Raw genomic sequence first — 21,879 nt, 5'->3', positions numbered from 1 at the left:
TAGTTCGATGCCTCAGATATTCTTTCGAACACGTGGAGTTAAAAGGGTCCTTGCGGATCTCGACGGTAATAAATCTCCGGGGCCGGACGGTACATCAACACTTGCCCTTAGTAAGTGTTCTTCGACGCTTGCTCGTCCACTTCGCAGCCTTTTCAACCTTGAACCAAGCATTCAAGTGTTTTGGGATTTCTCAATATCTATACTACCTAAATCAGGCCGAGGATGGAATATAACTTTCATATATGGGCAGGAGCTCCAAAATCATCCTTGGAGCTTCTTGACCGGGTTCAACGGAGAGCGATGGTGTTGATTGGGACCAGTAAAGCATCCAACTCTATTGCTTCTCTTGAACATCGTCGGAATGTGGGTAGCGTTGTATTGCTCTTTCGTTATTTTTATAGCGTGTGTTCTAGGGATATTCGTCTTCTTATCCCTGACGTTAGCATGTTTACCAGGAATACAAGACTTGCCAGCAGCTCACACCCGTTTGTAATTGATTGGCCAGTTGACCGAACCATGCATTACCGAGAAAATTAATTTTTCATCCGAACCATTCGTATGTGGAATCGACTTCCGGCTAATGTCTTTCCCACTGTCATTGAAATTTAAGACGAATATCAATAAACACTACTCCCTCTTTCCCCCCTCCAACCCTTAACTTTCTTAATTGCCAACGCAATGCACTGCATACATAGGGGACATCCACTGCGTGTTTGTTACGTGAAAAAAAGGCAGGTCGGTCTATATGGCCAAGACATTTAATCGAGAGATCGGTCTATATGGCAGCTATATTCATATTAGTGCCGCTCTGAACCAAATTAAAGAAGGATGTCGAAGGGCCTAACACAACTCACTGTCCCAAATTTCGGCGAAATCGGACAATAAATCCGCCTTTATGGGCCTAAGACCCTAAATCGAGAGATCGGTCTATATGGCAGCTATATCCAAATATGGACCGATCTGTGTCAAATTAAAGAAGGGTGCCGAAGGGTGCCTGACACAACTCACTGTCCTAAATTTCAGCAAAATCGGACAACAAATGTGGCTTTTATGGGTCTAAGATCTTCAATCGGCAGATCGGTCGATATGAGGGCTTTATCAAGATTTAGTCCGATATAGCCCATCTTCGAACTTAACCTGTTTATGGACAAAAAAAGTATCTGTGCAATGTTTCAGCTCAAATCGTCTTAGATTTTTACGACGATCAAGAATATATATGTACTTTATAGGGTCTGAAATGGATATTTCGATGTTTCGCAAACGGAACAAAATGAATATTCCTCACATCCTTCGATGGTGGGTATCAAAAAGCGAAAAAAGTAAATTTTTTAAATTTTTTGTTCAAAATTGGCATTTTCATTGATTAGTCTTTATTAAAAAAAAAAATTACTTAAATACCTTGATTTTTATACCAACCACCATAAGGTAGGGTGTATCGGACAATAATTATATATAGCTGCCATATATACCGATATGCCGGTTTAGGGTCTTAAGCCCGTAACAGGCGCATTTATTATCCGATTTCGATGAAATTGAAAACAGTGAGTTTGTTTAGGCCTCCCGATATCCGACTCAAATATGGTTCAGATCGGACCATACTTAGATATAGCTGTCATATAGACCGATCGGATGATTTAGGGTCTTAAGCCCAAAACAGCCGCAACTATTATCCGATTTCGCTGAGATTTGATACAGTGAGTTAATTAAAGCCTCCCAATATCCGATTCAAATCGTTCTATATTCCGATATAGCTGTCATATATAGCGATCAGCCGATTAAGGGTTTAGGGCCCATAAAGGCTGAATTTACAACCAAATTTCAATGAAACTTGAAACAGTGAGTTATTTCGGATCGGACTATATTTAGATATAACTGCCATATAGACCGGTCTGCCGATTTAGGGTCTGAAGCCCATAAAAGCAGCAATTTTTATCCGGTTTCGCTGAAATTTGAAATAGTGAGTTGAATAAAGCCCCCCATTTTCCCACACAAATATGACTCTGATTGGTCCTCATTCACATATAGCTGCCATATAGACCGATCTGCCGATTAAGTGCTGCATTTATCAGCAAAAAGAACGAGGAGCTGTTATTGGTCTGAATTCTAAGTCTACAAAAAATTTTCCCCGCTCTGGAAGAACATTTTACAAAATTATCATTACAATCCTCATGGAGTGCTCCATATGTGTTGTCATTTGCCTCAAAAAAAAAAATAAATAAATATTATTATGAAATAGAAATTAAAAATGATTTTATTGCTAAAATTGCAAATGTTTATCTCTGAAGTACGGTTGTTGTCTTTCTACATTTTGGCTTATTTTTATAGCAGCAGCCAACAAAGCAGTCGCTAATAAAGTCAATCACTTATACAGACGCCTTATTAATACAAAACAATAACAATAAACAAAAAATATGTATCACGTTTTTCTGCCGCGACTTAAGCTTACGCTTGTACATGTACCACGGTATTCGTAGTACGTAACATGTGTGCATATGTTTAGCATATATTTTCATAAACATACACACGCACCTACTCTAACGCACAATCATCATCGGAATTGACTCATTTAACCGCTCACTCAGTCCCATTACTTCTTGATGATCACGTGTTTGTCGCATGTTTGGGTTTCTTTTGATTTGCTTTAGCCACTCATCATTAGCTGAAAGGAGGGGGAGAGGGTTGCCCCTTCCACAATGAAACTTATGTAAAAATAAAACATGTTTGAAACAACAAAAACAAATAAGCACATGAAAAAGTATGGATGTATGTAACAATACAAAAACCAAATCGAATAGGTCGATATTGTTCACAAAAAATCGATTTGGAAATTTTTGTGTAGAAATACAATAAAAAAAAATATTCCATAGCATTAAAGTTTCGATTAAATCTTCTTCTACTTCTAATATATAAAAATCAATTTGTGTTTGTTTGTATGTTGGCGGGTTGGTTTGTTTGTTTATTCCGTATAGACTCAAAAACGGCTGAACCGATTACGTTGAAATTTTTACAGATTGTTAGGTTGGTAGGGAAGAAAACATAGGCTATTTAACTTAAAAGAATTTCCCAAAAATAAAAATGGACCGAACGGCACAATATGGTACTCAAATGAAAGGCATTCAGGAGCAGAGTACGAATTTTATATTAAAATTTGGGTCCAAGTAACTGGGTACTACCCAAAAATATAAATTGACCGATTGGGACAATATGGGACTCAGATGAAAGGTATTCAGGAGTAGAGTACGAATTTCATATTAAAAATTAGGTCCAAGTAACTGAGGGGCCGCCCCAACCCCAAAAACCACAAAAAAGGTTTATTGGGCGATTGTGACAATATTGGACTCAAATGAAAGGCATTCAGGAGCAGAGTACGAATTTTATATTAAAATTTGGGTCCAAGTAACTGGGTACTACCCAAAAATATAAATTGACCGATTGGGACAATATGGGACTCAGATGAAAGGTATTCAGGAGTAGAGTACGAATTTCATATTAAAAATTAGGTCCAAGTAACTGAGGGGCCGCCCCAACCCCAAAAACCACAAAAAAGGTTTATTGGGCGATTGTGACAATATTGGACTCAAATGAAAGGCATTCGGGAGTAGATTACGAATATGGTCTGGAAGGAGAAATAAGGTTTAAAATTTGTTGATACCAGAAGGGGCGGACACTCCCCCGTTAGCGAAAAACACCACCCAAAATCAAAAGTGGACCGATAAGGACAATATGGTTATCAAATGAAAGGTGTTGAGGAGTAGAATACGAATATGGTATTAAAAATTGGGTACAAGTACCCAGGAAGTTACCCTAACCCCAAAACTCAAATGGACATATAAGTCGATCACGACTATATGCGACTCGGTTTGTTTATTTGTTCCGTATAGAATTAAAAAACGGCAAAACGATTTTCTTGAAAATTTCACAGATTGTGAAGTTTGATCTGGAAGGAACATAGGTAATATAATTTTTTGATATCCCCTAACCCCAAAAACATCACCAAAATCAAAATTGGACCAATCGAAACAATATGGGTATTAGACGAAAGGTATTGGAGAGGAGAATATGAATATGGTATTAAAATTTGAGCCGCCCACCCCAACCCCTCAACTCTTCCAAACAGACATATTGGACGTTCATGTCATTATGGGACTAGAATGAAAGGTATTCGGGAGTAGATTACGAATATGAAAAAAAAAAAAATAGAGGAAACATGGAGGTGTCCCCACTCTCAAAAACCGCCAAATGGGCATTTGAGCCGATCGTGGCTATATCGGACTCAAATTAAAGCAATTTGGAAGTAGATTAGGAGTGCTACATTAATATTTTTGTTAAGGGTATTGAAGTGGCGCTTAAATCGCCTCATGTAGGTTATTTGACCCATCATGGAACTCAAATGAAAGGTATTTGAGAGTAGAAAAGGTATCCAGTTTTGAGGCCAAGAGTTTGTGGGTAAGCCCCAAAGCACTTACTTCCTAATATGGGGTTCAAATGAAAGGTTTTTGGGAGTAAAGAACGAATTTGAAACCTATTTTTAGGGCAAAGTGGCGGAGTGCCAGAAACAGCTCCAAAACACCCTCCAATCCGTACATATATGTATGTCGACCATGTCAATTTTTGACTTAAATGAAAGGTATTTGGGAGTAAAGCATGAATTTGACATCCAAATTTGTGTGGAATGTCTAAGCACCATCCCAACTCCAATAAGCACTCCCATTAAATGGATATATGGACCAATAACGACAATATAAGGCAGAAATAAAACAGGATTTTTTACCGCCTAACGGGGCACATATAAAAAAAGTATTTGAGAGTATAGCACGAAGCTTATATTTACTTTAAGGGCCAAGTGATTGGGAGGCCACCTTGCAAATTGTAAATTTTGCCTATGAAGGTTCCACTAAGGAACAGGAGTAAACTTCTAACATATCAATGAGTGCAGTCCAATTCCAGTTTTAAGCTCAATGATAAGAGGCCTCGTTTATTAAAGCGGAGTCCGAACGGCGTGCCGCAGTGCGACACCTTATTGGAGAGAAGTTTTTACATGGCATAGAACCACTGCTGACAATTTATTCGGAGGGTCTCGCCTGGATTCGAACACAGGCGTGCAACGTCATAGGCGGAGATGCTTACCTCTGTGCTACGGTGGCCTTCTACCTCCCACCTGGAAGTGGTCACCTTACTCCCAAAATACATTCCAAACCGGACATATTTTTTACCCACTATAATAGACGAGTCCAAAGAAAGATACAATTGAGTAGAGCAAATAAACATTTCATTAAAGAACAGGGGCCAACTTCTCACATATCAATAAGTCCTGTCCGATTTAAGTTTAAGCTCTATGATGAAGGACCTCCTTTTTACCTCACAAATGTCGCCAACTAAAGAGGGGTAACCACCACTTAAAATGTTTCCAATGTTGTTGCCGGGATTTGAGTTCACGCGTTCAGCATCATTGGTGGACTTGCTTGCCTCTGCGCTTCCATGACATGAATTTGAGATCCACATTCGGGGCGATATGTCCCCATCTTAAAACTCTACCAAAACAGGACCTTTATATGGATCACTGCAATATACGGCTTAAAAGGTATAAAAGCGTTAAAGAAGGCGCTGCGATGCGGGCCCGGTTCGGCTTATATATAAAAATCAAATTGTGTTTCTTTGTTTGTTTGTGTGTTCCTTATAGACTCAGAAACGGCTGAACCGATATTCTTGAAATTTACACAGGACACTACATTTTTTGATATCTGAAGGGGGGCGGACCCTCCCCCTTACCCTAGTTTTCAGAAACGCCAGATCTCGGAAATGGGTGGTGCGATTTAAGCCAAATTTTGTGAACTCTCTTATAGTAACCTAAAAACAAAAATTCGGTATCCAAATTTCCGATGGGGTACCTAGGTGGGCCACCCCAATCAAAAAACTTACCACATATATATATAGACCAATCACGACAATACGGGACTCAAATGAAAGGTATTTGCGTGTAGAATACGAATCTGATACTCAAATGTCGGACTAAGTGCTTGGGGGTCGCCCACCCCCGAAAACATCCCCAAAGAGGACAAATTTACGACCATAGCAATATGGGGCTCAAATGAAAGGTGTTTGGAAGTAAAGCACAAATATGACATCAATATTCGGGAAAAGTGTCCATGGGGCCAACCCAACCTCATAACACCACCCAAGATAGGAAGTATTTGCTGACCATTGCAATATGGGGCTCAAATGAGAGGTTTTTTAAAGTAGAACACGAATCTGATATATATTTTCAAAGCCAAATCACTGAGTGGCCACCCCATCCCTCAAAACACCCCTATGGAAAAATGGGGCTCAAATGAAAGGTATTTGGGAGTAGACCATGAATCCGATATCAAAATTCGGGACAACTGTCTAGGGGACGTCCCACCAACATAACAACCCCAAAATAGGACGTATTTGCTCACCAAGACAATTTGGGTCTTTAAGACAGACCATATTCATAGTTTTTAGGCCACATACCCCAAACCGGACATATTTGCTGACATTTGCAATAAGGGATTTAAATGAATGGTATTTGAGATTAGAAAACGAATTTGACATCCAATCTCGAGGCCAATATCAATACGGGGTTCAAATAAATGATATATAGATATATGAGAATAGAGCACGTTGCTGATATATTTTCAGGGCTAAACTGTTAGTCAAGCGGTATACTATTTTCGTGGCATGGTACTTCACTAAAAGCTCTTTAATTGTCGAAAATAAATATTCAAAGGAAAATTTAGCTTCATATAAAGTAAAAGAAGGTGCAGTGGAGCGCGCCCGGTTCGGTAAATTTTCTATAAAAATTAAATTTTGAATTTTGCTTTTTCAAAGAAATTTAATTTCTTCTCTGTGAAAGTGTATTATTTTCTCCCTGCTTCAAATTTGCGCTTTTGCTCAATCTGCTCAATCAACGGTTCTGTTGCTATTAACCAATTGTTTTTAGTGATAATATCGATAACAGCAAATGTAAACAAAGAGTCACATTATAACAATGACCTTGACAGTTCATAGATCTCTTGTTATCGAACATTCTAAACAGCTGTTTTGCAAAGACACACCCTTTACTTTCTATTTCTTTTTTGTATTAAAGTTATGAACTCCTTCTTTTTATTTTCAATTCTTTTAATCCACAACGTACATGAGGTTTTTTTTGTAGGGTATTCTTTGATTTCATACATACTCAGTCCATTGCCCTCGACCAATACCTGACAACTTGAATTTTAATTTTGTTGTCATCGTTCAACCTCAACTGAGTAGCTTGTTAATAATTTATCCGTATGAATTTTGTATGTTTTTCATCGTACAAAGCCCCGCTTTACACTTTCGTTCTGCCCCCTCTCCCCCCATTCTTTTTCTTAGTCTCCAAACTGACCGTTTTATGGTAATGGCCTACATTTGTTGTTGTACAGTGTGAACGTGAAATTACAATAACATATAAACCGAAAAACACCATAACAACTTGCTTGCATTAGCTTCGGCTTCTGCCTTTCCTTTGTTTTCTGATGCAATTTTTTCTTATTTTTTTCATATCAGAGTTGTGCAAACTTGGCAATCGAATACAAATCAAAGAAGTAACTGGGAGAGAACAGCTGTATTATTGAGATTGATTGTTGAAAAATCAATTAATAAACAATAGACACTGAAAGCCTGGGTTCGAATCCTGTCGGGAACATAAGAAAAAAAATTTTTCAGCGTTTGATATGCCCTACATATTTATGAGGTACTATGGCATGCATAGAAGCTACATGGCTTCTCCCCAATAGATGTCGCACTGCGGCACGCGGTTGGGACTCGGCTATAAAAAAGAGGTCCTTTATCATTGAGCTTAAAACTTAAATCGGGCAGCATTAAAAGGATGTAAGAAGTTTGCTCCTGTTCCTTAATGGAATATTCATGGGCAATCTTGCATTTGTAGCATTAGGATGAGGTGTTGTCATCTGGAAGTTCATGTTGTACAGATGTATCAAAGCTAGGGGACAGAGTGGCCTGGGGGTCTTCATTGCAGATCCTGAGACTGAGATTTGTTTCCGATTGCCTGACAATAGTACATATACAGACCGCGAGGACATTGCGTGCACGGGAGGTAAACGGGCCATCAGGGCATTAACAACCAGGACGGTAATGTCCCGAAAAGTCTTGAAGTGTAGGAAAGGAGAGGAACGCTTTCTCTGAGGATGGCACGATCTGCATTGTTTGGGTGCCGGGCTATAGCGGAGTAGGAGGCAGACGATATGGCCGTGTAGGCCTGAGGACTGCTGCCAGTAATCTTAGTTAATTCGAGTTTAGTGCGTGGGCGACGAACGAATAAAATCCTATGGGAAGATCCGGATCTTGAGAAGACGATGCTACTACTGAAAGGAAGTAAGAAGGAGGTCAGTGTATAACAGCGTTGTGCCATGTGCTAGTGTGCGTAATATTTCCAAGCCCATGGGCTTATGCTCTTGTACACGTACACTAATATGTGCATTAGCGTGTGTATATATTTGCCCACCTCTGGTGTATGGCTTTCAGTTTCATAACGGGACATATAGGACTACGAGAGCACTTATGCAGAATAGGTGCGTCGAGTGATAGCAGGGCATGTGGGAGCATTTCCTATGACATTGCTCGGCTATTATGGCTAACAGACTTCGACACTTGGGTGGGGACACAAAACTTCACTTGAACCAGCATAGGGGCGTTAAATGGAGAACAATTAGGGATTTTGTGAGTCGCTCATAATATCTGATCCAGATTTTTTCGAAGTTTCTTTTTAGTATTTAAAGTGCAAAACAAACCGATTACTGGTTTAGGTGTATGTCCATAGGGGCAGGGCCACAGCATTTTCAATCTGTGGGAGTCGGTTTTGCTTCGATCTCGGCGACTTTGCAGATGTGTCCCAGACCCCATGCGCCGCCCATGGTACGTGTCGATATTGAGAATAAACCTGGGTCTGTTCCTGTTGTTGGGACCACCATTTATTATCGATCGGTGTCAGTGAGGTTAAACCAGTGCATGGAGTGTTTGCATTTCCGCACGTGCTCTGACTTAACGAATATACCAAAAAAGTCAGAAATGGGTCACAAACGACGTCGTCGTCTGACTAGGTGCCCCTCCCTATCAGCCGTGTGGCCAAATCTACAGAAAATTGCATCCATCTGGCAAATAAACTGCGACGGTCTGCTAGGAAAGATAGACGAATTCGTGGATTTCATGGGTTAGAATACCAAAATGGTCATTGACATATGGTGCTTGCATACTTGTCAAGGCTACAAAATGCTGCGTAAGAATAAAAAACGAAATTGAGGCAAGAAAATGTCTTGATATAACCATTTCGTGTACTTTAGACCTACATCGCCTGTGCAATATGCTAGACAACCCTACATAGAATTTCTGGCGATGGCAGTCAAGTCTGAAACTGTGGAGAAAGAGCTGCGCCAAGTGTGTATATCCCCGATGGTAGTTATGCTCGCGGTTATAAGCCTCACATCAGTTTGCTGCTTTCCGGCTATAACACCTTTAATGTTCATCATGAATTATTGATTTGGCAAAACCATAAGCTCAACATTTTGCCTGATGAGTGAGGATGCCCCCACTAGAATGCCATAAGCTCAACATTTTGCCTGAGAATGAGGATGTCCGTACTATAGAATGCAGTTACAGATTCACCAGACCTCTCCACTGTCTCAACAGACCTGTTAAATTACCAATTAACCATGCATTTTCCATTAAGCAACATCGGCAAAGGTATCAAAACACTAAAACGGCCGTTCAGATCCTGCTAATCTTAGAATCTGGGAACTGAATATGCAAAATAGTTGGGTTGTTAACGAACCTGATCGGAATCTATTGCTAGAGCACTTAGAGCTTAGTTTTTTAGATGCCGGTATTAGTATGCTGTGATCTTCTATCAAGTCACTCTCGAACTGCGGCAGAAAAAATGATAAGACCTGGGTCGTTTTTGGAGAAGAGGCAGTGACAAATTCGAAAAGATCCTCAGCTTGTTAAACTGTCAATTTATTGAGCATACGAAGATAAATGCACCTTTTATAGGCCCAAGACCCTAAATCGGGCGATGACACTATATCCAAATAAAGCCCAAACTTGAACATACTCGGCACGAATGTCGAGGAGCCTAACATTGTGCCAAATTTCAGCGAAATCGGATAATCGGCCTAAATGGGCCTTAAACCTCAAGTCAGAAGATAGGTCTATATGGGGACTACATCAAGATATAGTCTGATATAACCCATTTTCGAACTTAATCTGTCTATGGCAAAAAGAAAAAGAATCTGGGCAAAGTTTGAACTTATTATCTTAATTTTTAGAGACGAGCGTGATTTCAACATACAGACGGACGGACATGGCTATATCGTCTTAGATTTTTACGGCGATCAAGAATATATATATACTTTGTAGGGTCGGAAATGGACACTTCGATGTGTTGCAAACGGAATGACAAAATGAATATATCCCCATCCTTCGGTTGTGGGTATAAAATGTATGTTGTTAAACCTGTCAAAGTATCAGCTGCATATTCCTTATTGATCATTTTAAACCCACCACCATAGGATAGGATTGGATAACTCCCATATAAAGTGTTACTTCTATTTGACTTCTTGAGCCACTAAAAGCCTCAGTTTTTGACACTTTTGGCTGACATTTTGCACGGAGTGAAGCCGTTATTGTTATACGATTTTGCTGAAATTTTGCATGCAGTGAGTTATTTTGACTTCCTACATAGTAGGTATGTTCCAAAGAGAAATGGGTTAAAGGGAAATAAAAATATAAAAAATATGTATTTTATGGTCCCGATTCCCAAAATCGAAAGATCGGTCTATATTGTAGCTGTGTCCGATTTGGATCATATTCGGTATGAGCTGTGAGAGGTGGTATACAACTCACTGAACCAACTTTCAGCACAATCGGTTTCAAACAACGAGGTCGTAGGTCTTTTATAGGCCAAAATCATAAATCGGGAGATCAGCCTATATGGTAGCTATATAGAAACACTATCCGATTTGGCCCATGGTATGGGTGGGAAGAAGTCCAAAACAAGTCTTTGTTTCAAATTTCAGGCAAATCGGATAGAAAATAATCATTTTGTGATCTCCGAGGTTCGGTCTATATGGGACTAACTCCAAAACGTTGACCTACATATATGGCCCATTTTTAGACCTAAGTCTTCTATAATAATAGCAACTATCTGTGCCAAGTTTCATCTACCTACGTCATTAACTCCGTCTATTTTTGGCCAACTTTACTATGAAATCACAACACTGTACGTTGGCGTTTTCGTACACCATCTGCCGCCCTTGCCATCTGACTTACATCTTTTGGCAAGTCAGAGTAGTTCTGTGACTCAACTACGTTCTGGCAGATGCCGCCGCTTCAAATGCTTTAGGCTAGGATAGGTGCCGAGGTGCTAGATGTTACCAGGAACCACGCAATGCCCGTCACTTCATGTTCATTTATTCACCTGCCCCGTGAATCCTGCTCTCCTGACAACCCTAACATTCAGGATGCAACACACCCAAGATCTCAATATTTGACAAAACCTAGCTAGTAGGTTTTAGTGACTGTCTAGTTTGAATATTGGAGCCCCTGAAATTTTGCACATCATGTTCCAATATCCATGTCAACTGCTGTTCAAATTAGCCCATAACCTGATATAGATCTCATAGAAACTAGTCTCTCAAGTTGATTTCTTGTGCCGCTAGAGGGCGCTATGGCGATTTCAATGGCGTTTTTATGACATCTTTTCTTCATGCAAAGTATTAACATATCGGTCCACAACCTGACATAGCTGCCAGTGTAACCGATCTTCCGAATATGGTGCTATTTTTCATGTAGACCTTTGTTATGTCGTCTAATTATCTCCTTTTATGTCTATTGCATGAAATTATCTCCTTTTATGTCTATTGAAAGAAAAAGAGTATATACACATTTCTACGGACGAAAGTAAGGTATTCCTACCTGTTCATTTTTGTTTCTTAATTTATTGTCTGTATTGTATTTTACTTTCTTACAAAAACTACCGCTCTCCATCAGATATTGTTTTTAGTTTTTATTGATATTTATAGGTGGGACTTTTCAGAATTCTACAATCGATCACATGCCATTTATTTATTGTTTAGCTTCAATTGATTTTCATTACACAGCAATGCAATGGTGGAATGTCTATGCACTGCAGCGACTGTCATTATTTATTTCACCCCTTGCGTTTAACAAAGAAAGATAAAAATCATATACAACGTTTTCGTTGTGTCTTCTTCTACTTTACGACATGCACGCGTTGAGATTATGGTTAAATTGAGTTGTTTACGTTAGTGCGAGTATTTACACTATTTGCACTTACACGTCTGTCCCTCTGTCATAAAGGGAATTAAATATTGTAAACAAACAGCTATTTCATCATTCGAGCGTGAAAATTACTGTTTGCTTTTGTGTTTTTATTATTTTATTAAATTAGAAAGACGCATTACCAAGATATATTACGTATAGGCAAAGTATTTGAAAAGAAATTAAAGAAAATAAAGAAAATCGCGCTCAACGTGCAATGCCCCCTTGTCTTTTGAACGCAATTTTCCATGTAAACAATAGAGGGCGGCATTTCAAGTACAACACACAAAAACGTAATAACAACACCGTGTGAACAAATGTTTATATGTTTAACATCCATCACCAAGGGGGATAACTAATCACTTATTATACCATTTGCAATGTAACGAAATATTAATTTGTGACCCCTTAGTTGGGGGGTCATCATTGTGCATAACCAGAGATGGCCATCTACCCAATAAATACCTACACATTGGGTATTTAGTTGATGTATTTTGGACAAATACCCAATGTGGGGGTATTTATTGGATGGAAGCCCACCTCCATGCTACATCTGACTGGGCTCATATACGACCGTGACTACAAAAATCTCTAAAAATTCCCCTATAGAGTCAACCCATTTTGTGATTTCACTTTTTGCATCCTTATCCGCATTGCCTCCCTCCTGCATTCCATAGCGGAAAATATAAAACGAAATAAATTTCGATAACCCCAAAGATGAGTGGGACAAGTGAGTAATGGCTCATGTCAATTGAGTGTTTGAGTTTTCGTAATTAGATGTTAGTTTCGATAGTTGTTTATGTACACTGGCACTACGTCTTTAGTATTCCCTGGCAGCACATGCAAATTAATCATACACTGATATCAAGTAGGGGAAAACTAGCAAGAGTTTTTTGCAAACTCGTATTTTCTTTTTCCCTATGATTAGTTGTTTCCAAGCCGTTTTTGAGCTCAGTTTGTTTGACACATTCCTAATGGGAATATTTTGTGTAAGACCCGTTAGTAACAAGCTTGCATCAGATCCATTGAACGAATTTTCAATATATATTGTATAATAAAAAACAATAATTTCTTTAAATACAATAAGTGTAATAAAAAACAATGCTTTCCTTTCGGAGATAAAGCGTGAGGTTTATTGGGTTGCCCAAAAAGTACTTGCGGATTTTTCATATAGTCGGCGTTGACAAATTTTTTCACAGCTTGTGGCTCTGTAATTGCATTCTTTCTTCTGTCAGTTATCAGCTGTTACTTTTAGCTTGCTTTAGAAAAAAGGTGTAAAAATGTATATTTGATTAAAGTTCATTCAAATTTTTATTAAAAATGCATTTACTTTCTTTTAAAAATCCGCAATTACTTTTTGGGCAACCAATATGTTTATTGTATGTCTGCTTATGCTTACACACGCAATACCTGTGTTTATTATATCTTGACGGTTGCCAGATCCATTTTGAAAGTAGCATACGAAATTCGTTCTGGTACAGATTTATGCCTGTAAACTTGATCAAAGCCACTTCCGCCGAAAAAAAAAACAAGTAAAAGCGTGCTAAGTTCGGCCGGGTCGAATCTTTGGGTACCCACCACCATGGATTCCGCTAAAAATGTACCCTTATTATTGAGTTTGTGTTTGAATTATTTTGGTCTCAAGAAGTCATATCGGGATATCGGTACTTAGGGGGGCCTATATCACCATATTGACCTATTCGGATAAAACTTGGCACTGATGTTGTAAGTCATAAGATAGGGGTTCGGGCTAAATTACAGTCAAATCAGCTGAAAATTTAAGCTTCTAAGGACTGCAGAAGTCAAATCCGGGGATCGGTTTATATGGGGGCTATAACTGTTTATAGACCGATTCAAATCATACTTAGCATGGTTGTTGGAAGTCGCAACACAAGTCTTTGTTAAATAAATTTCGGCCAAATCAAATGAAAATTGAGGCTTTTAGAGGCTCAAGAAGTCAAATCCGAGAATTGGTTTATATGGGGGTTATATCTGTTTATGAACTGATTCGGATCATTCTTGGCATGGATGTTGAAAGTCATAAAGCGATCTTAGCAAAGGTCTTAGGCCCCGTATAACTATTGTTCGCCTTAGTTCTTTTGGGCATGGAATGTCCCCAGGTTACTGCAGCCCCTTTGCTGACTGCGGTGCCGTTCTAGCCGAATCTAGCCGTGTGCCTTTGGTGTAGACCGTTCAGTGAATCTCTGAGTCTAATTAAGGGAGTCTCCCTCCTTTTCGGTGAGAGTCTTAGGACTCGTATTGGTTTGCCTGAGAAGGCCGATGACCTAGGCAAATTATAAGGACGCGCGAACCGCGCGTCTTTGTGGAATGCCCTTGCTGACCTCTCGTCTGTCGGCTAGTGGAGCCTGGCGCAACCGCTCCACCAGTAGTGGTCTCAGTAGCAGACAACATGCTACTGCCTGATACCACTAAAACTTCTCCGGGGCTTTAGATCTGCCGTTCCACTGGAAACAGACGCAGATCAAACCGCTTTATGGATAACACTATCGTAGCTATTCTTGAGTAACTTAAAAAAATTCTCCGAAAATAACTACCTATTACGAGGTACAGAAAATACTTGCGGAGCGAAATAAAAATACGTCCGCTCCACTCAAAGGTTCAATGAATATACCATATGACGTAAAAATTTGGTGCTGCTAACTATCGAAGTCTATTATGCACAGTTTAAGATCTATAATACGTTGTAGGAACAAGTAAGAACGTGCTAAGTTCGGTCGGGCCGAATCTTATATACCCTCCACCATGGATCGCATTTGTTGAGTTCTCTTTATAGGCAAACAAAGAATAATGGATAAAAATTGTTATGCTATTGGAGATAGATCAAGTTCTAGTCTGATTCGGACCATACGTGAATTGAATGTTGAAGACCATAGTAGCAGTCATTGGGTAATATTTTAGTCCATTCGGATAAGAATTGCGGTTATATATCAATTAAGACCATATTGGACATGTATGTTGAAGTTCATGGGAGAAACCGTTGTACAAAATTTCAGCAAAATCGGAAAAGAATTGCGGCCTTTAGTGGCTCAAGAGGTCAAGATCCAAGATCGGTTTATATGGTAGCTATATCAGTTTATGGACCGATTTGAACCATACTCGGCACAGGATGTCATAACAAAACACTTCATGCAAAATTTCAGTTAAATCGGATAAGAATTGCGCCCTTTATTGGCTCAAGAAGTGGAGATCCAAGATCTGTATACATGGCAGCTAAATTAGGCTATTGACCGATTTGAACCATACTTGGCACAGTTGTTGGAAAACACTTCATGCAAAATTTCTGATAAATCGTATGAGAATTGCGACCTCTGGTGGCTCAACAAGTCAAGATTCAAGATCGGTTTATATGGGAGCTATATCAGGTTATGAACCGTAACAGCACACTTCGTGCAAAATTTCAACCCAATCGGAAGAGAATTGCGATCTCTATTGGCTCAAGAAGTCAAGATCCAAGATCGGTTTATATGACAGCTATATCAAAACATGGACTGATTTGTCCCATTTACAATCCCAACCGACCCTCTTTAATAAGTTATATTTTTGCAAAATTGCAAGCGTCTATCTTTTACTCTTCGAAAGTTAGCGTGCTCTCGACGGACGGACATGGTTTGATCGATATAAAATGTCCAGACGATCAAGAATATATATACTCTATGGGGTCTTAGACGCATATTTCGAGGTGTTTCAAACAGAATGACGAAATTAGTATACCCCCCATCCTATGGTGGAGGGCATAAAAATAACTTAATATTAAGTTAAAATCTTTCACCAAAGGAAATGTTTCCTTAATAAATTGAAGTAATGGGCATCTTTAAAATTAGTTCTTTGTCTTTGAATAAAATTTTGGGTTTACCTAGGACAACATATTTTTCCAGTGCATAATTTCCTAAATGGCAAAATAAATAGTTGTTTTCTTGTTGTAGAGAAAACGTAAAAAAATGTTAATGAAATGTGCTAGTATATATCATATTCATTAGAGCATGATGTACGTATTTGTTAAGATGTATGTATGTACGTCAATATGAATCTTAATATCATCACATCGATGCAATAATGCACTTCATTGGGGGTATGTATAACGTCAGCAAAACGGTAGAACAAAAAAGTATTTATATGTATGTTATCGGTTCAGTTGGAAGCTTATGAAATTGAATACGTTGAATTAAAAAACAAAAACAATTATTTTCAATGGAAACGAAAGCAAAATGTGAACAGAAATGAGAAAAACAATCTACAACAACAAGATTGTTTACTAAATGGGTACGTACTCGTAGATGAAAATAAATTATTGCAAAATACTACTCTATGAAATGTGTGTGTAACATAGTTACATGTATGTGTCTTTGTACGAGTAAGCATGCCCAAGTAGATACTATGTCGACAGTTGCATTACGAGTATTTACGTTTGTTCTGGAAGAGAACAGAAGTTAGCTTAAATCTTTACTTTTTATTTATCTCGTAGTAGGTGGGTAGTCTGTTGCCAAGCACATTGTTTGAATCAGATTACGTTGATTTCATTATGGGCACGTGTACTTTAGACTGCGTCAAATGAATGATTATAGAATTGGGAAAATAAAACAGGTCTAGTATGACAAATAAACAAATATCATTTTACATTGTACAAATCACGTGTTAAACGTGCCTCCTTGTTTTTTTATTTATACGTCCTCGACCCCTTATCTGGCTGCTATAACTTTGCAATGTGCAGAAAAGTGCTAAGCAACGCAATCATAAATCGATTTTTACAATCATCGCAGTTTGGTCTACAGATTTAGGAGGAATTTTTATTTCTGAATACTCCAAGCACTGAAACGCCGGTATTCGCTAGCATATAGTATGTTTTTAAATCCTAGGTTGTACGCGTAGCAACGAAAGGTTGTGTCCTTTAGTTTATAGCGACTTTAATTTAAAGATATCATCTTTATGTTGAAGATTCTCTCTTCTTCTCTCTCTCCCAACAACGAACGAAATTTCGTTTTCTTATACTGCCTTTAATGTTAAACTCATCAATGCGCCATCTTGCGGAGAGTGGTTAGTATATATATTATTAAACGGCCAAACGGCTTCATGGATTTTAATGAATTGGGCATCAATCGAAAGATATTTTTCCAGAGAAGCGACGAATATATATAAAAATTAGCTTTCCTTAAAAAAATCATGAAAACGAGGTGTTAATTTTCAAAAAAAAAGAAGAAGCATAAACGCCGCAAATTTTTGTTGTTTTTTTTCGAAAGCATTCGTTATAGGCATGAATGCAAAGCCACACAGGTGGGAGTATTAGTGGTGAGAGTAAGAGAAACAAAATGGGTAGAGGGTAAATACCCAATAAATTCCTTTTTTGGGTATTTATAATTTTGCAGATATCTTGGGTATAAAAACATTTTTCAAACATTTTTTGATGATTTCGTATTCTTTGTATATAAACCTGCTACATACACCGATCTCCAGACTCAAAGTCTTGAGGCAATAAGTTGGTAATTTTTTACTCGATTTTGATGAAATTTGGCACAGTGAGTTCTGGTAGACCCCTATTCATTTTTTGTAAAGTGCGATTCTGATCGGACTATATTTGGATATAGTTGCCCTTTGACCGACCACCTGATCTCCTGATATAGGGTATTGACGCCATAAAAGATTAATTTATCATCCCAATTCGTTTAAATTTAGCACAGTGTGTTCTGGTAGACCCCTACCGATTCCTGCGAATTGTGGTACAGATCGGACTATATTTGGATATAGCTGCCATATATACTGATCTTCCGCTATTGTGTAATGAGAATGAATGAGAATTTGGCACAGCAAGTTCCGGTACCCCTCTAAACCTTTTTGTTGAATATCGTTCAGATCGGACCATATTTGGATATAGCTGCCATATAGACCGATCTCCCCATAAAATGAGCATTTTTCATCCGATTTTGATGATACACATCGAAATATCCATTTTCGACCCTAAAAAGTATATATATTTTTAATCACCATAAAAGTCTAAGACGATCTAGCCAAATTCGTTCGTCTGTCAGATTCTTTTTTTGTTCATAAGTTAAGTTTGAAGATGGGCTATATCGGACTATATCTTGATATAGCCCCCACATAGATCATCCGCTGATTTAGGGTCATAGGCCCATAAATGCTACATTTATTATCCGATTTTGCTGAAATTTGGGACAGTAAGTTGTGTTAGGCCATATTGATATGCTTCTTTAATTTGGCCCAGATCGGTCCCGATTTGGATATAGCTGCCCTATTGGCCGACTCATAAAAGGCGCATTTATTGTCCGATGTCGCCAAAATTTGGGACAGTGAGTTGTGTTAGGCCCTTCGACATCTTTCTGCAATTTGGATCAGATTTGGATATAGCTGCCATATAGACCGATCTCTCGTTTTAAGGTCTTGGGTCCATAAAAGCTATATTTACTATCCGTTTTTGCTGAAATTTGGGATAGAGAGTTGTGTTAGACCCTTCGACAACCCTCTTCAATTTGGCCCAGATCGGGACCGATCTCTCGATTTAAATCTTAGCCCCATAAAAGTCGCACTTATTATCCGATTTTGCTGAAATTGGACACAGTGACTTATGTTAGGCTTTTCGACATCGGTGTCCTATATGATTCTATATTTGGTCTATATTTGGATATAGCTGCCCAAATGACCAATATTTTGTTGCAAAAAATTGAACAGTGACTTGTATTTATTAGACCACTCAATGTTCGTGATGAATTTGGTATTTCGACAAAGCTGCTATGGGTGCAAAAATTATTAAATTTTTTCACGGGATTATGACGAAATGTAGTTTACATATATACCCGAGGTGGTGGGTATCCAAAGTTCGGCCCGGCCGAACTTAATGCCATTTTACTTGTTTTTTTTTTTGTTTTTTTCAGCACAGTTTTACTTGGAAAAATGTAAAAAAAATGTTAAAATATCTGTATTTTTATCTTACCATTTTTTCAACTTTTTCGTTTTCCAAAAATTGCAATTATAATATGCTGTAATAGCAGCTAACATAACTACAGTCAGCAGAAAGTGGCTGCTATTATCAGCAGAATTTTTTCTATGAGTGTATTATTGTTTATAAAAATTGTTAAAAATGTTTTTAATTATTTTTTTTTAATAGAAGACAATTTCAAATTGTAACGGAACGCCCTTATTCCCCTTCTAAAAACCTTATTAACTAATTTACCCATTTTTACCATGAAATATCAAAAAATCTTGTCATTTCTACTTTAACCCATTCAGGTCTTGTTTTCCACCTAAAAAAAAAAGTGTTCTCAAAAAGTGCATGCCGGTGTATAGTATAAAGAAGAGGTTTATTAAACATTCACATCAAAAAACTTTTAATTGGTAAACAGCAACAACATTCAAGGGGCTAACAGTTTTAAAATTTCCCACATGCATTTCTTTTAATATCGACAACCGACAATAGCAAAAGCCACAGCTGAATTGCTTTAGACCATTTCAAGGTGGGGCCGGAATAGTAGAATAAAATGAACTAGAATATGTGAATATGGCCTGTCCGAATCACATATACCCTTCAACATTAACCTAATTCATTAAGTTTTGTAGAGGATGTGTTTGTAACATGTATAGTTTGTCTCTGTGTATGGAGGATAGTTAGTCTCGATTTATAGCTTTATTCCCAAATACCTTTCTTTTGAGCCCCATATTTGTCCGGTTTGGAGGTGTTTTTGGAGTGGGATAGTCATACAGACACTTGGCCCTAAAAATGGACATCCATTCCGTACTATCCTTCCAAATACTTTTCTTTTGTCCGGTTTGGGGGTGTTTTGGGAGTGGGGTGACCATTCAGACACTTGGCCTTAAAAATGGAGATAAATTCCGTGCTCCACTCCCAAATACCTTTCTGTTGAGCCCCATATTGCCATGGTTGCTGAATATGTCCGGTTTGTGGATGGGGCGTCCCCCCAAACACTTGGCCCCAAATTTGGATATTAGACTTTTTACTCTCAAACACCTTTTTTTGACTACCACACCCGACATGGGATAGCTGTGAGCACCACACAAGCTGGTCCGTTCTATGTGATGTTTAGTGCTGTCAAGAGAAGCTTAGTTGCGAGCTACCTGGCACATCCACAGTTTACGGATAGTGGAATGCTCCATACGGAGTAGCTGCAACGGCAGTCGCTGACAATCAGCGGTATCGAGCGGTGAGTTTCAGTGAGATGCAGGGCGGCATTTGCCCATGAACATTCCATTAAGGGATTGGGGCAAACTTCTCACAAATCAATGAGTGCTGTCTTTTTAATGACTGCTGTCTTTAAGCTCAATAATATGGGTCCTCCTTTTTATAGCCGAGTCCGAACGGTGTGCCGCAGAGTGACTCCTCTTTGGGGAGAAGTTTTTACATGGCAAAGTATCTCACATATGTCGCCAGCATTAGGAGGGGAAAACAACAGCTGAAAAAATTTCTGATGGTCCTGCCTGTATTCGAACCCAAGCGTTCAGCGTCATAGGCGAACACTCTAACCTCTGCGCTACGGTGGCTTCCATGATGCTCGATATGACAAAGCGAAATATTGGTGCCTTTAACTAACCAATGGCCAGCCTGTTCCAGCGGCGATCGGTGCTTTGGACCGGAACGAGCGTGCTCAACTACAGGGCTTGACGAGGATCGCCACCTCCACATGAAAATGTGGCTACAACAACAACCATATTGTCATGATTGGTCTATGTATCCCCTTGGCGGGGTTTGGGGCGGTACCCTCAGTTACCCCACCCTAAATTTTGTTACCAAGATTTTGTTTTCAGCTTACCATAATATCGCAATGAGTCGTTCCACCCGTATCCGAGATCTGGGATTTTTTAAAATTGTGGTTATGGGGAGGGTCCTCCCCAACCCAAAAACGAGCCAAAGGGATACATAGATCAATTGACAATGACAATATGGTGCTCAAATGAAAGGTATTTGAGAGTAGAAAACGAATCTGATATCCAAATGTAGGGCCAAGTGTTTGGGGGCACGTCCCACCCCAAACCTAACATATTGACCGACCATGGCAATATGGGGCTCCAATGAAAGATATTTGGGAGTGGACCACACCACACCACCACACCACACCACACCACCACACCAACTTCTCTCCAAAGAGGTGTCGCACTGCGGCACGCCGTTCGGACTCGGCTATAAAAAGGAGGCCCCTTATCATTGAGCTTAAAACTTGAATCGGACTGCACTCATTGATATGTGAGATGTTTGCCCCTGTTGCTTAGTGGAATGTTCATGGCCAAAATTTGTATTTGTAAGTTTTCTTAAGAAAAAGATTTGCTTGATTTTTGTTTATTTTTATACCCTACACCACTACTATGGTACAGGGTATTATAACAGAAGGAAGAGGGATAGACCCATTGATAAGTATATCGATCAACTCAAAATCACTTTCTGATTCGATTTAGCTATGTCTGTTTGTCCGTCTGTCCATGTTAATTTGTGTACAAAGTACAGGTGGCAGTTTTCATCCGATCGTCTTAAAATTTGGTACAGGCATGTTTTTTGGCCTAGAG

At 38.9% G+C, this 21,879-nt stretch overlaps 1 protein-coding gene across 9 annotated transcripts in view; it reads left to right on the top strand.

The window, feature by feature from the left end:
- The window catches only part of LOC106084962 (alpha-tubulin N-acetyltransferase 1), a 171,866-nt gene that overhangs the window by 56,937 nt on the left and 93,050 nt on the right, over positions 1-21,879 (top strand). Inside the window, exon 1 of one of the 9 annotated variants that reach the window (XM_059360753.1) lies at positions 13,305-13,464. The exons of the other annotated variants lie outside the window; for them this stretch is intronic. The gene's annotated coding sequence lies outside the window, so the exon portion shown is untranslated. Of the gene's footprint in view, positions 1-13,304; positions 13,465-21,879 lie in introns of those variants that run through there. 9 annotated transcript variants of the gene reach the window in all.

This window comes from Stomoxys calcitrans, chromosome 1, assembly GCF_963082655.1.
Source record: "Stomoxys calcitrans chromosome 1, idStoCalc2.1, whole genome shotgun sequence".
Classification (NCBI taxonomy): domain Eukaryota; kingdom Metazoa; phylum Arthropoda; class Insecta; order Diptera; family Muscidae; genus Stomoxys; species Stomoxys calcitrans.
Note: the sequence above shows the minus strand (reverse complement) of the source record. Positions and strands in the feature narration are given on the sequence as shown.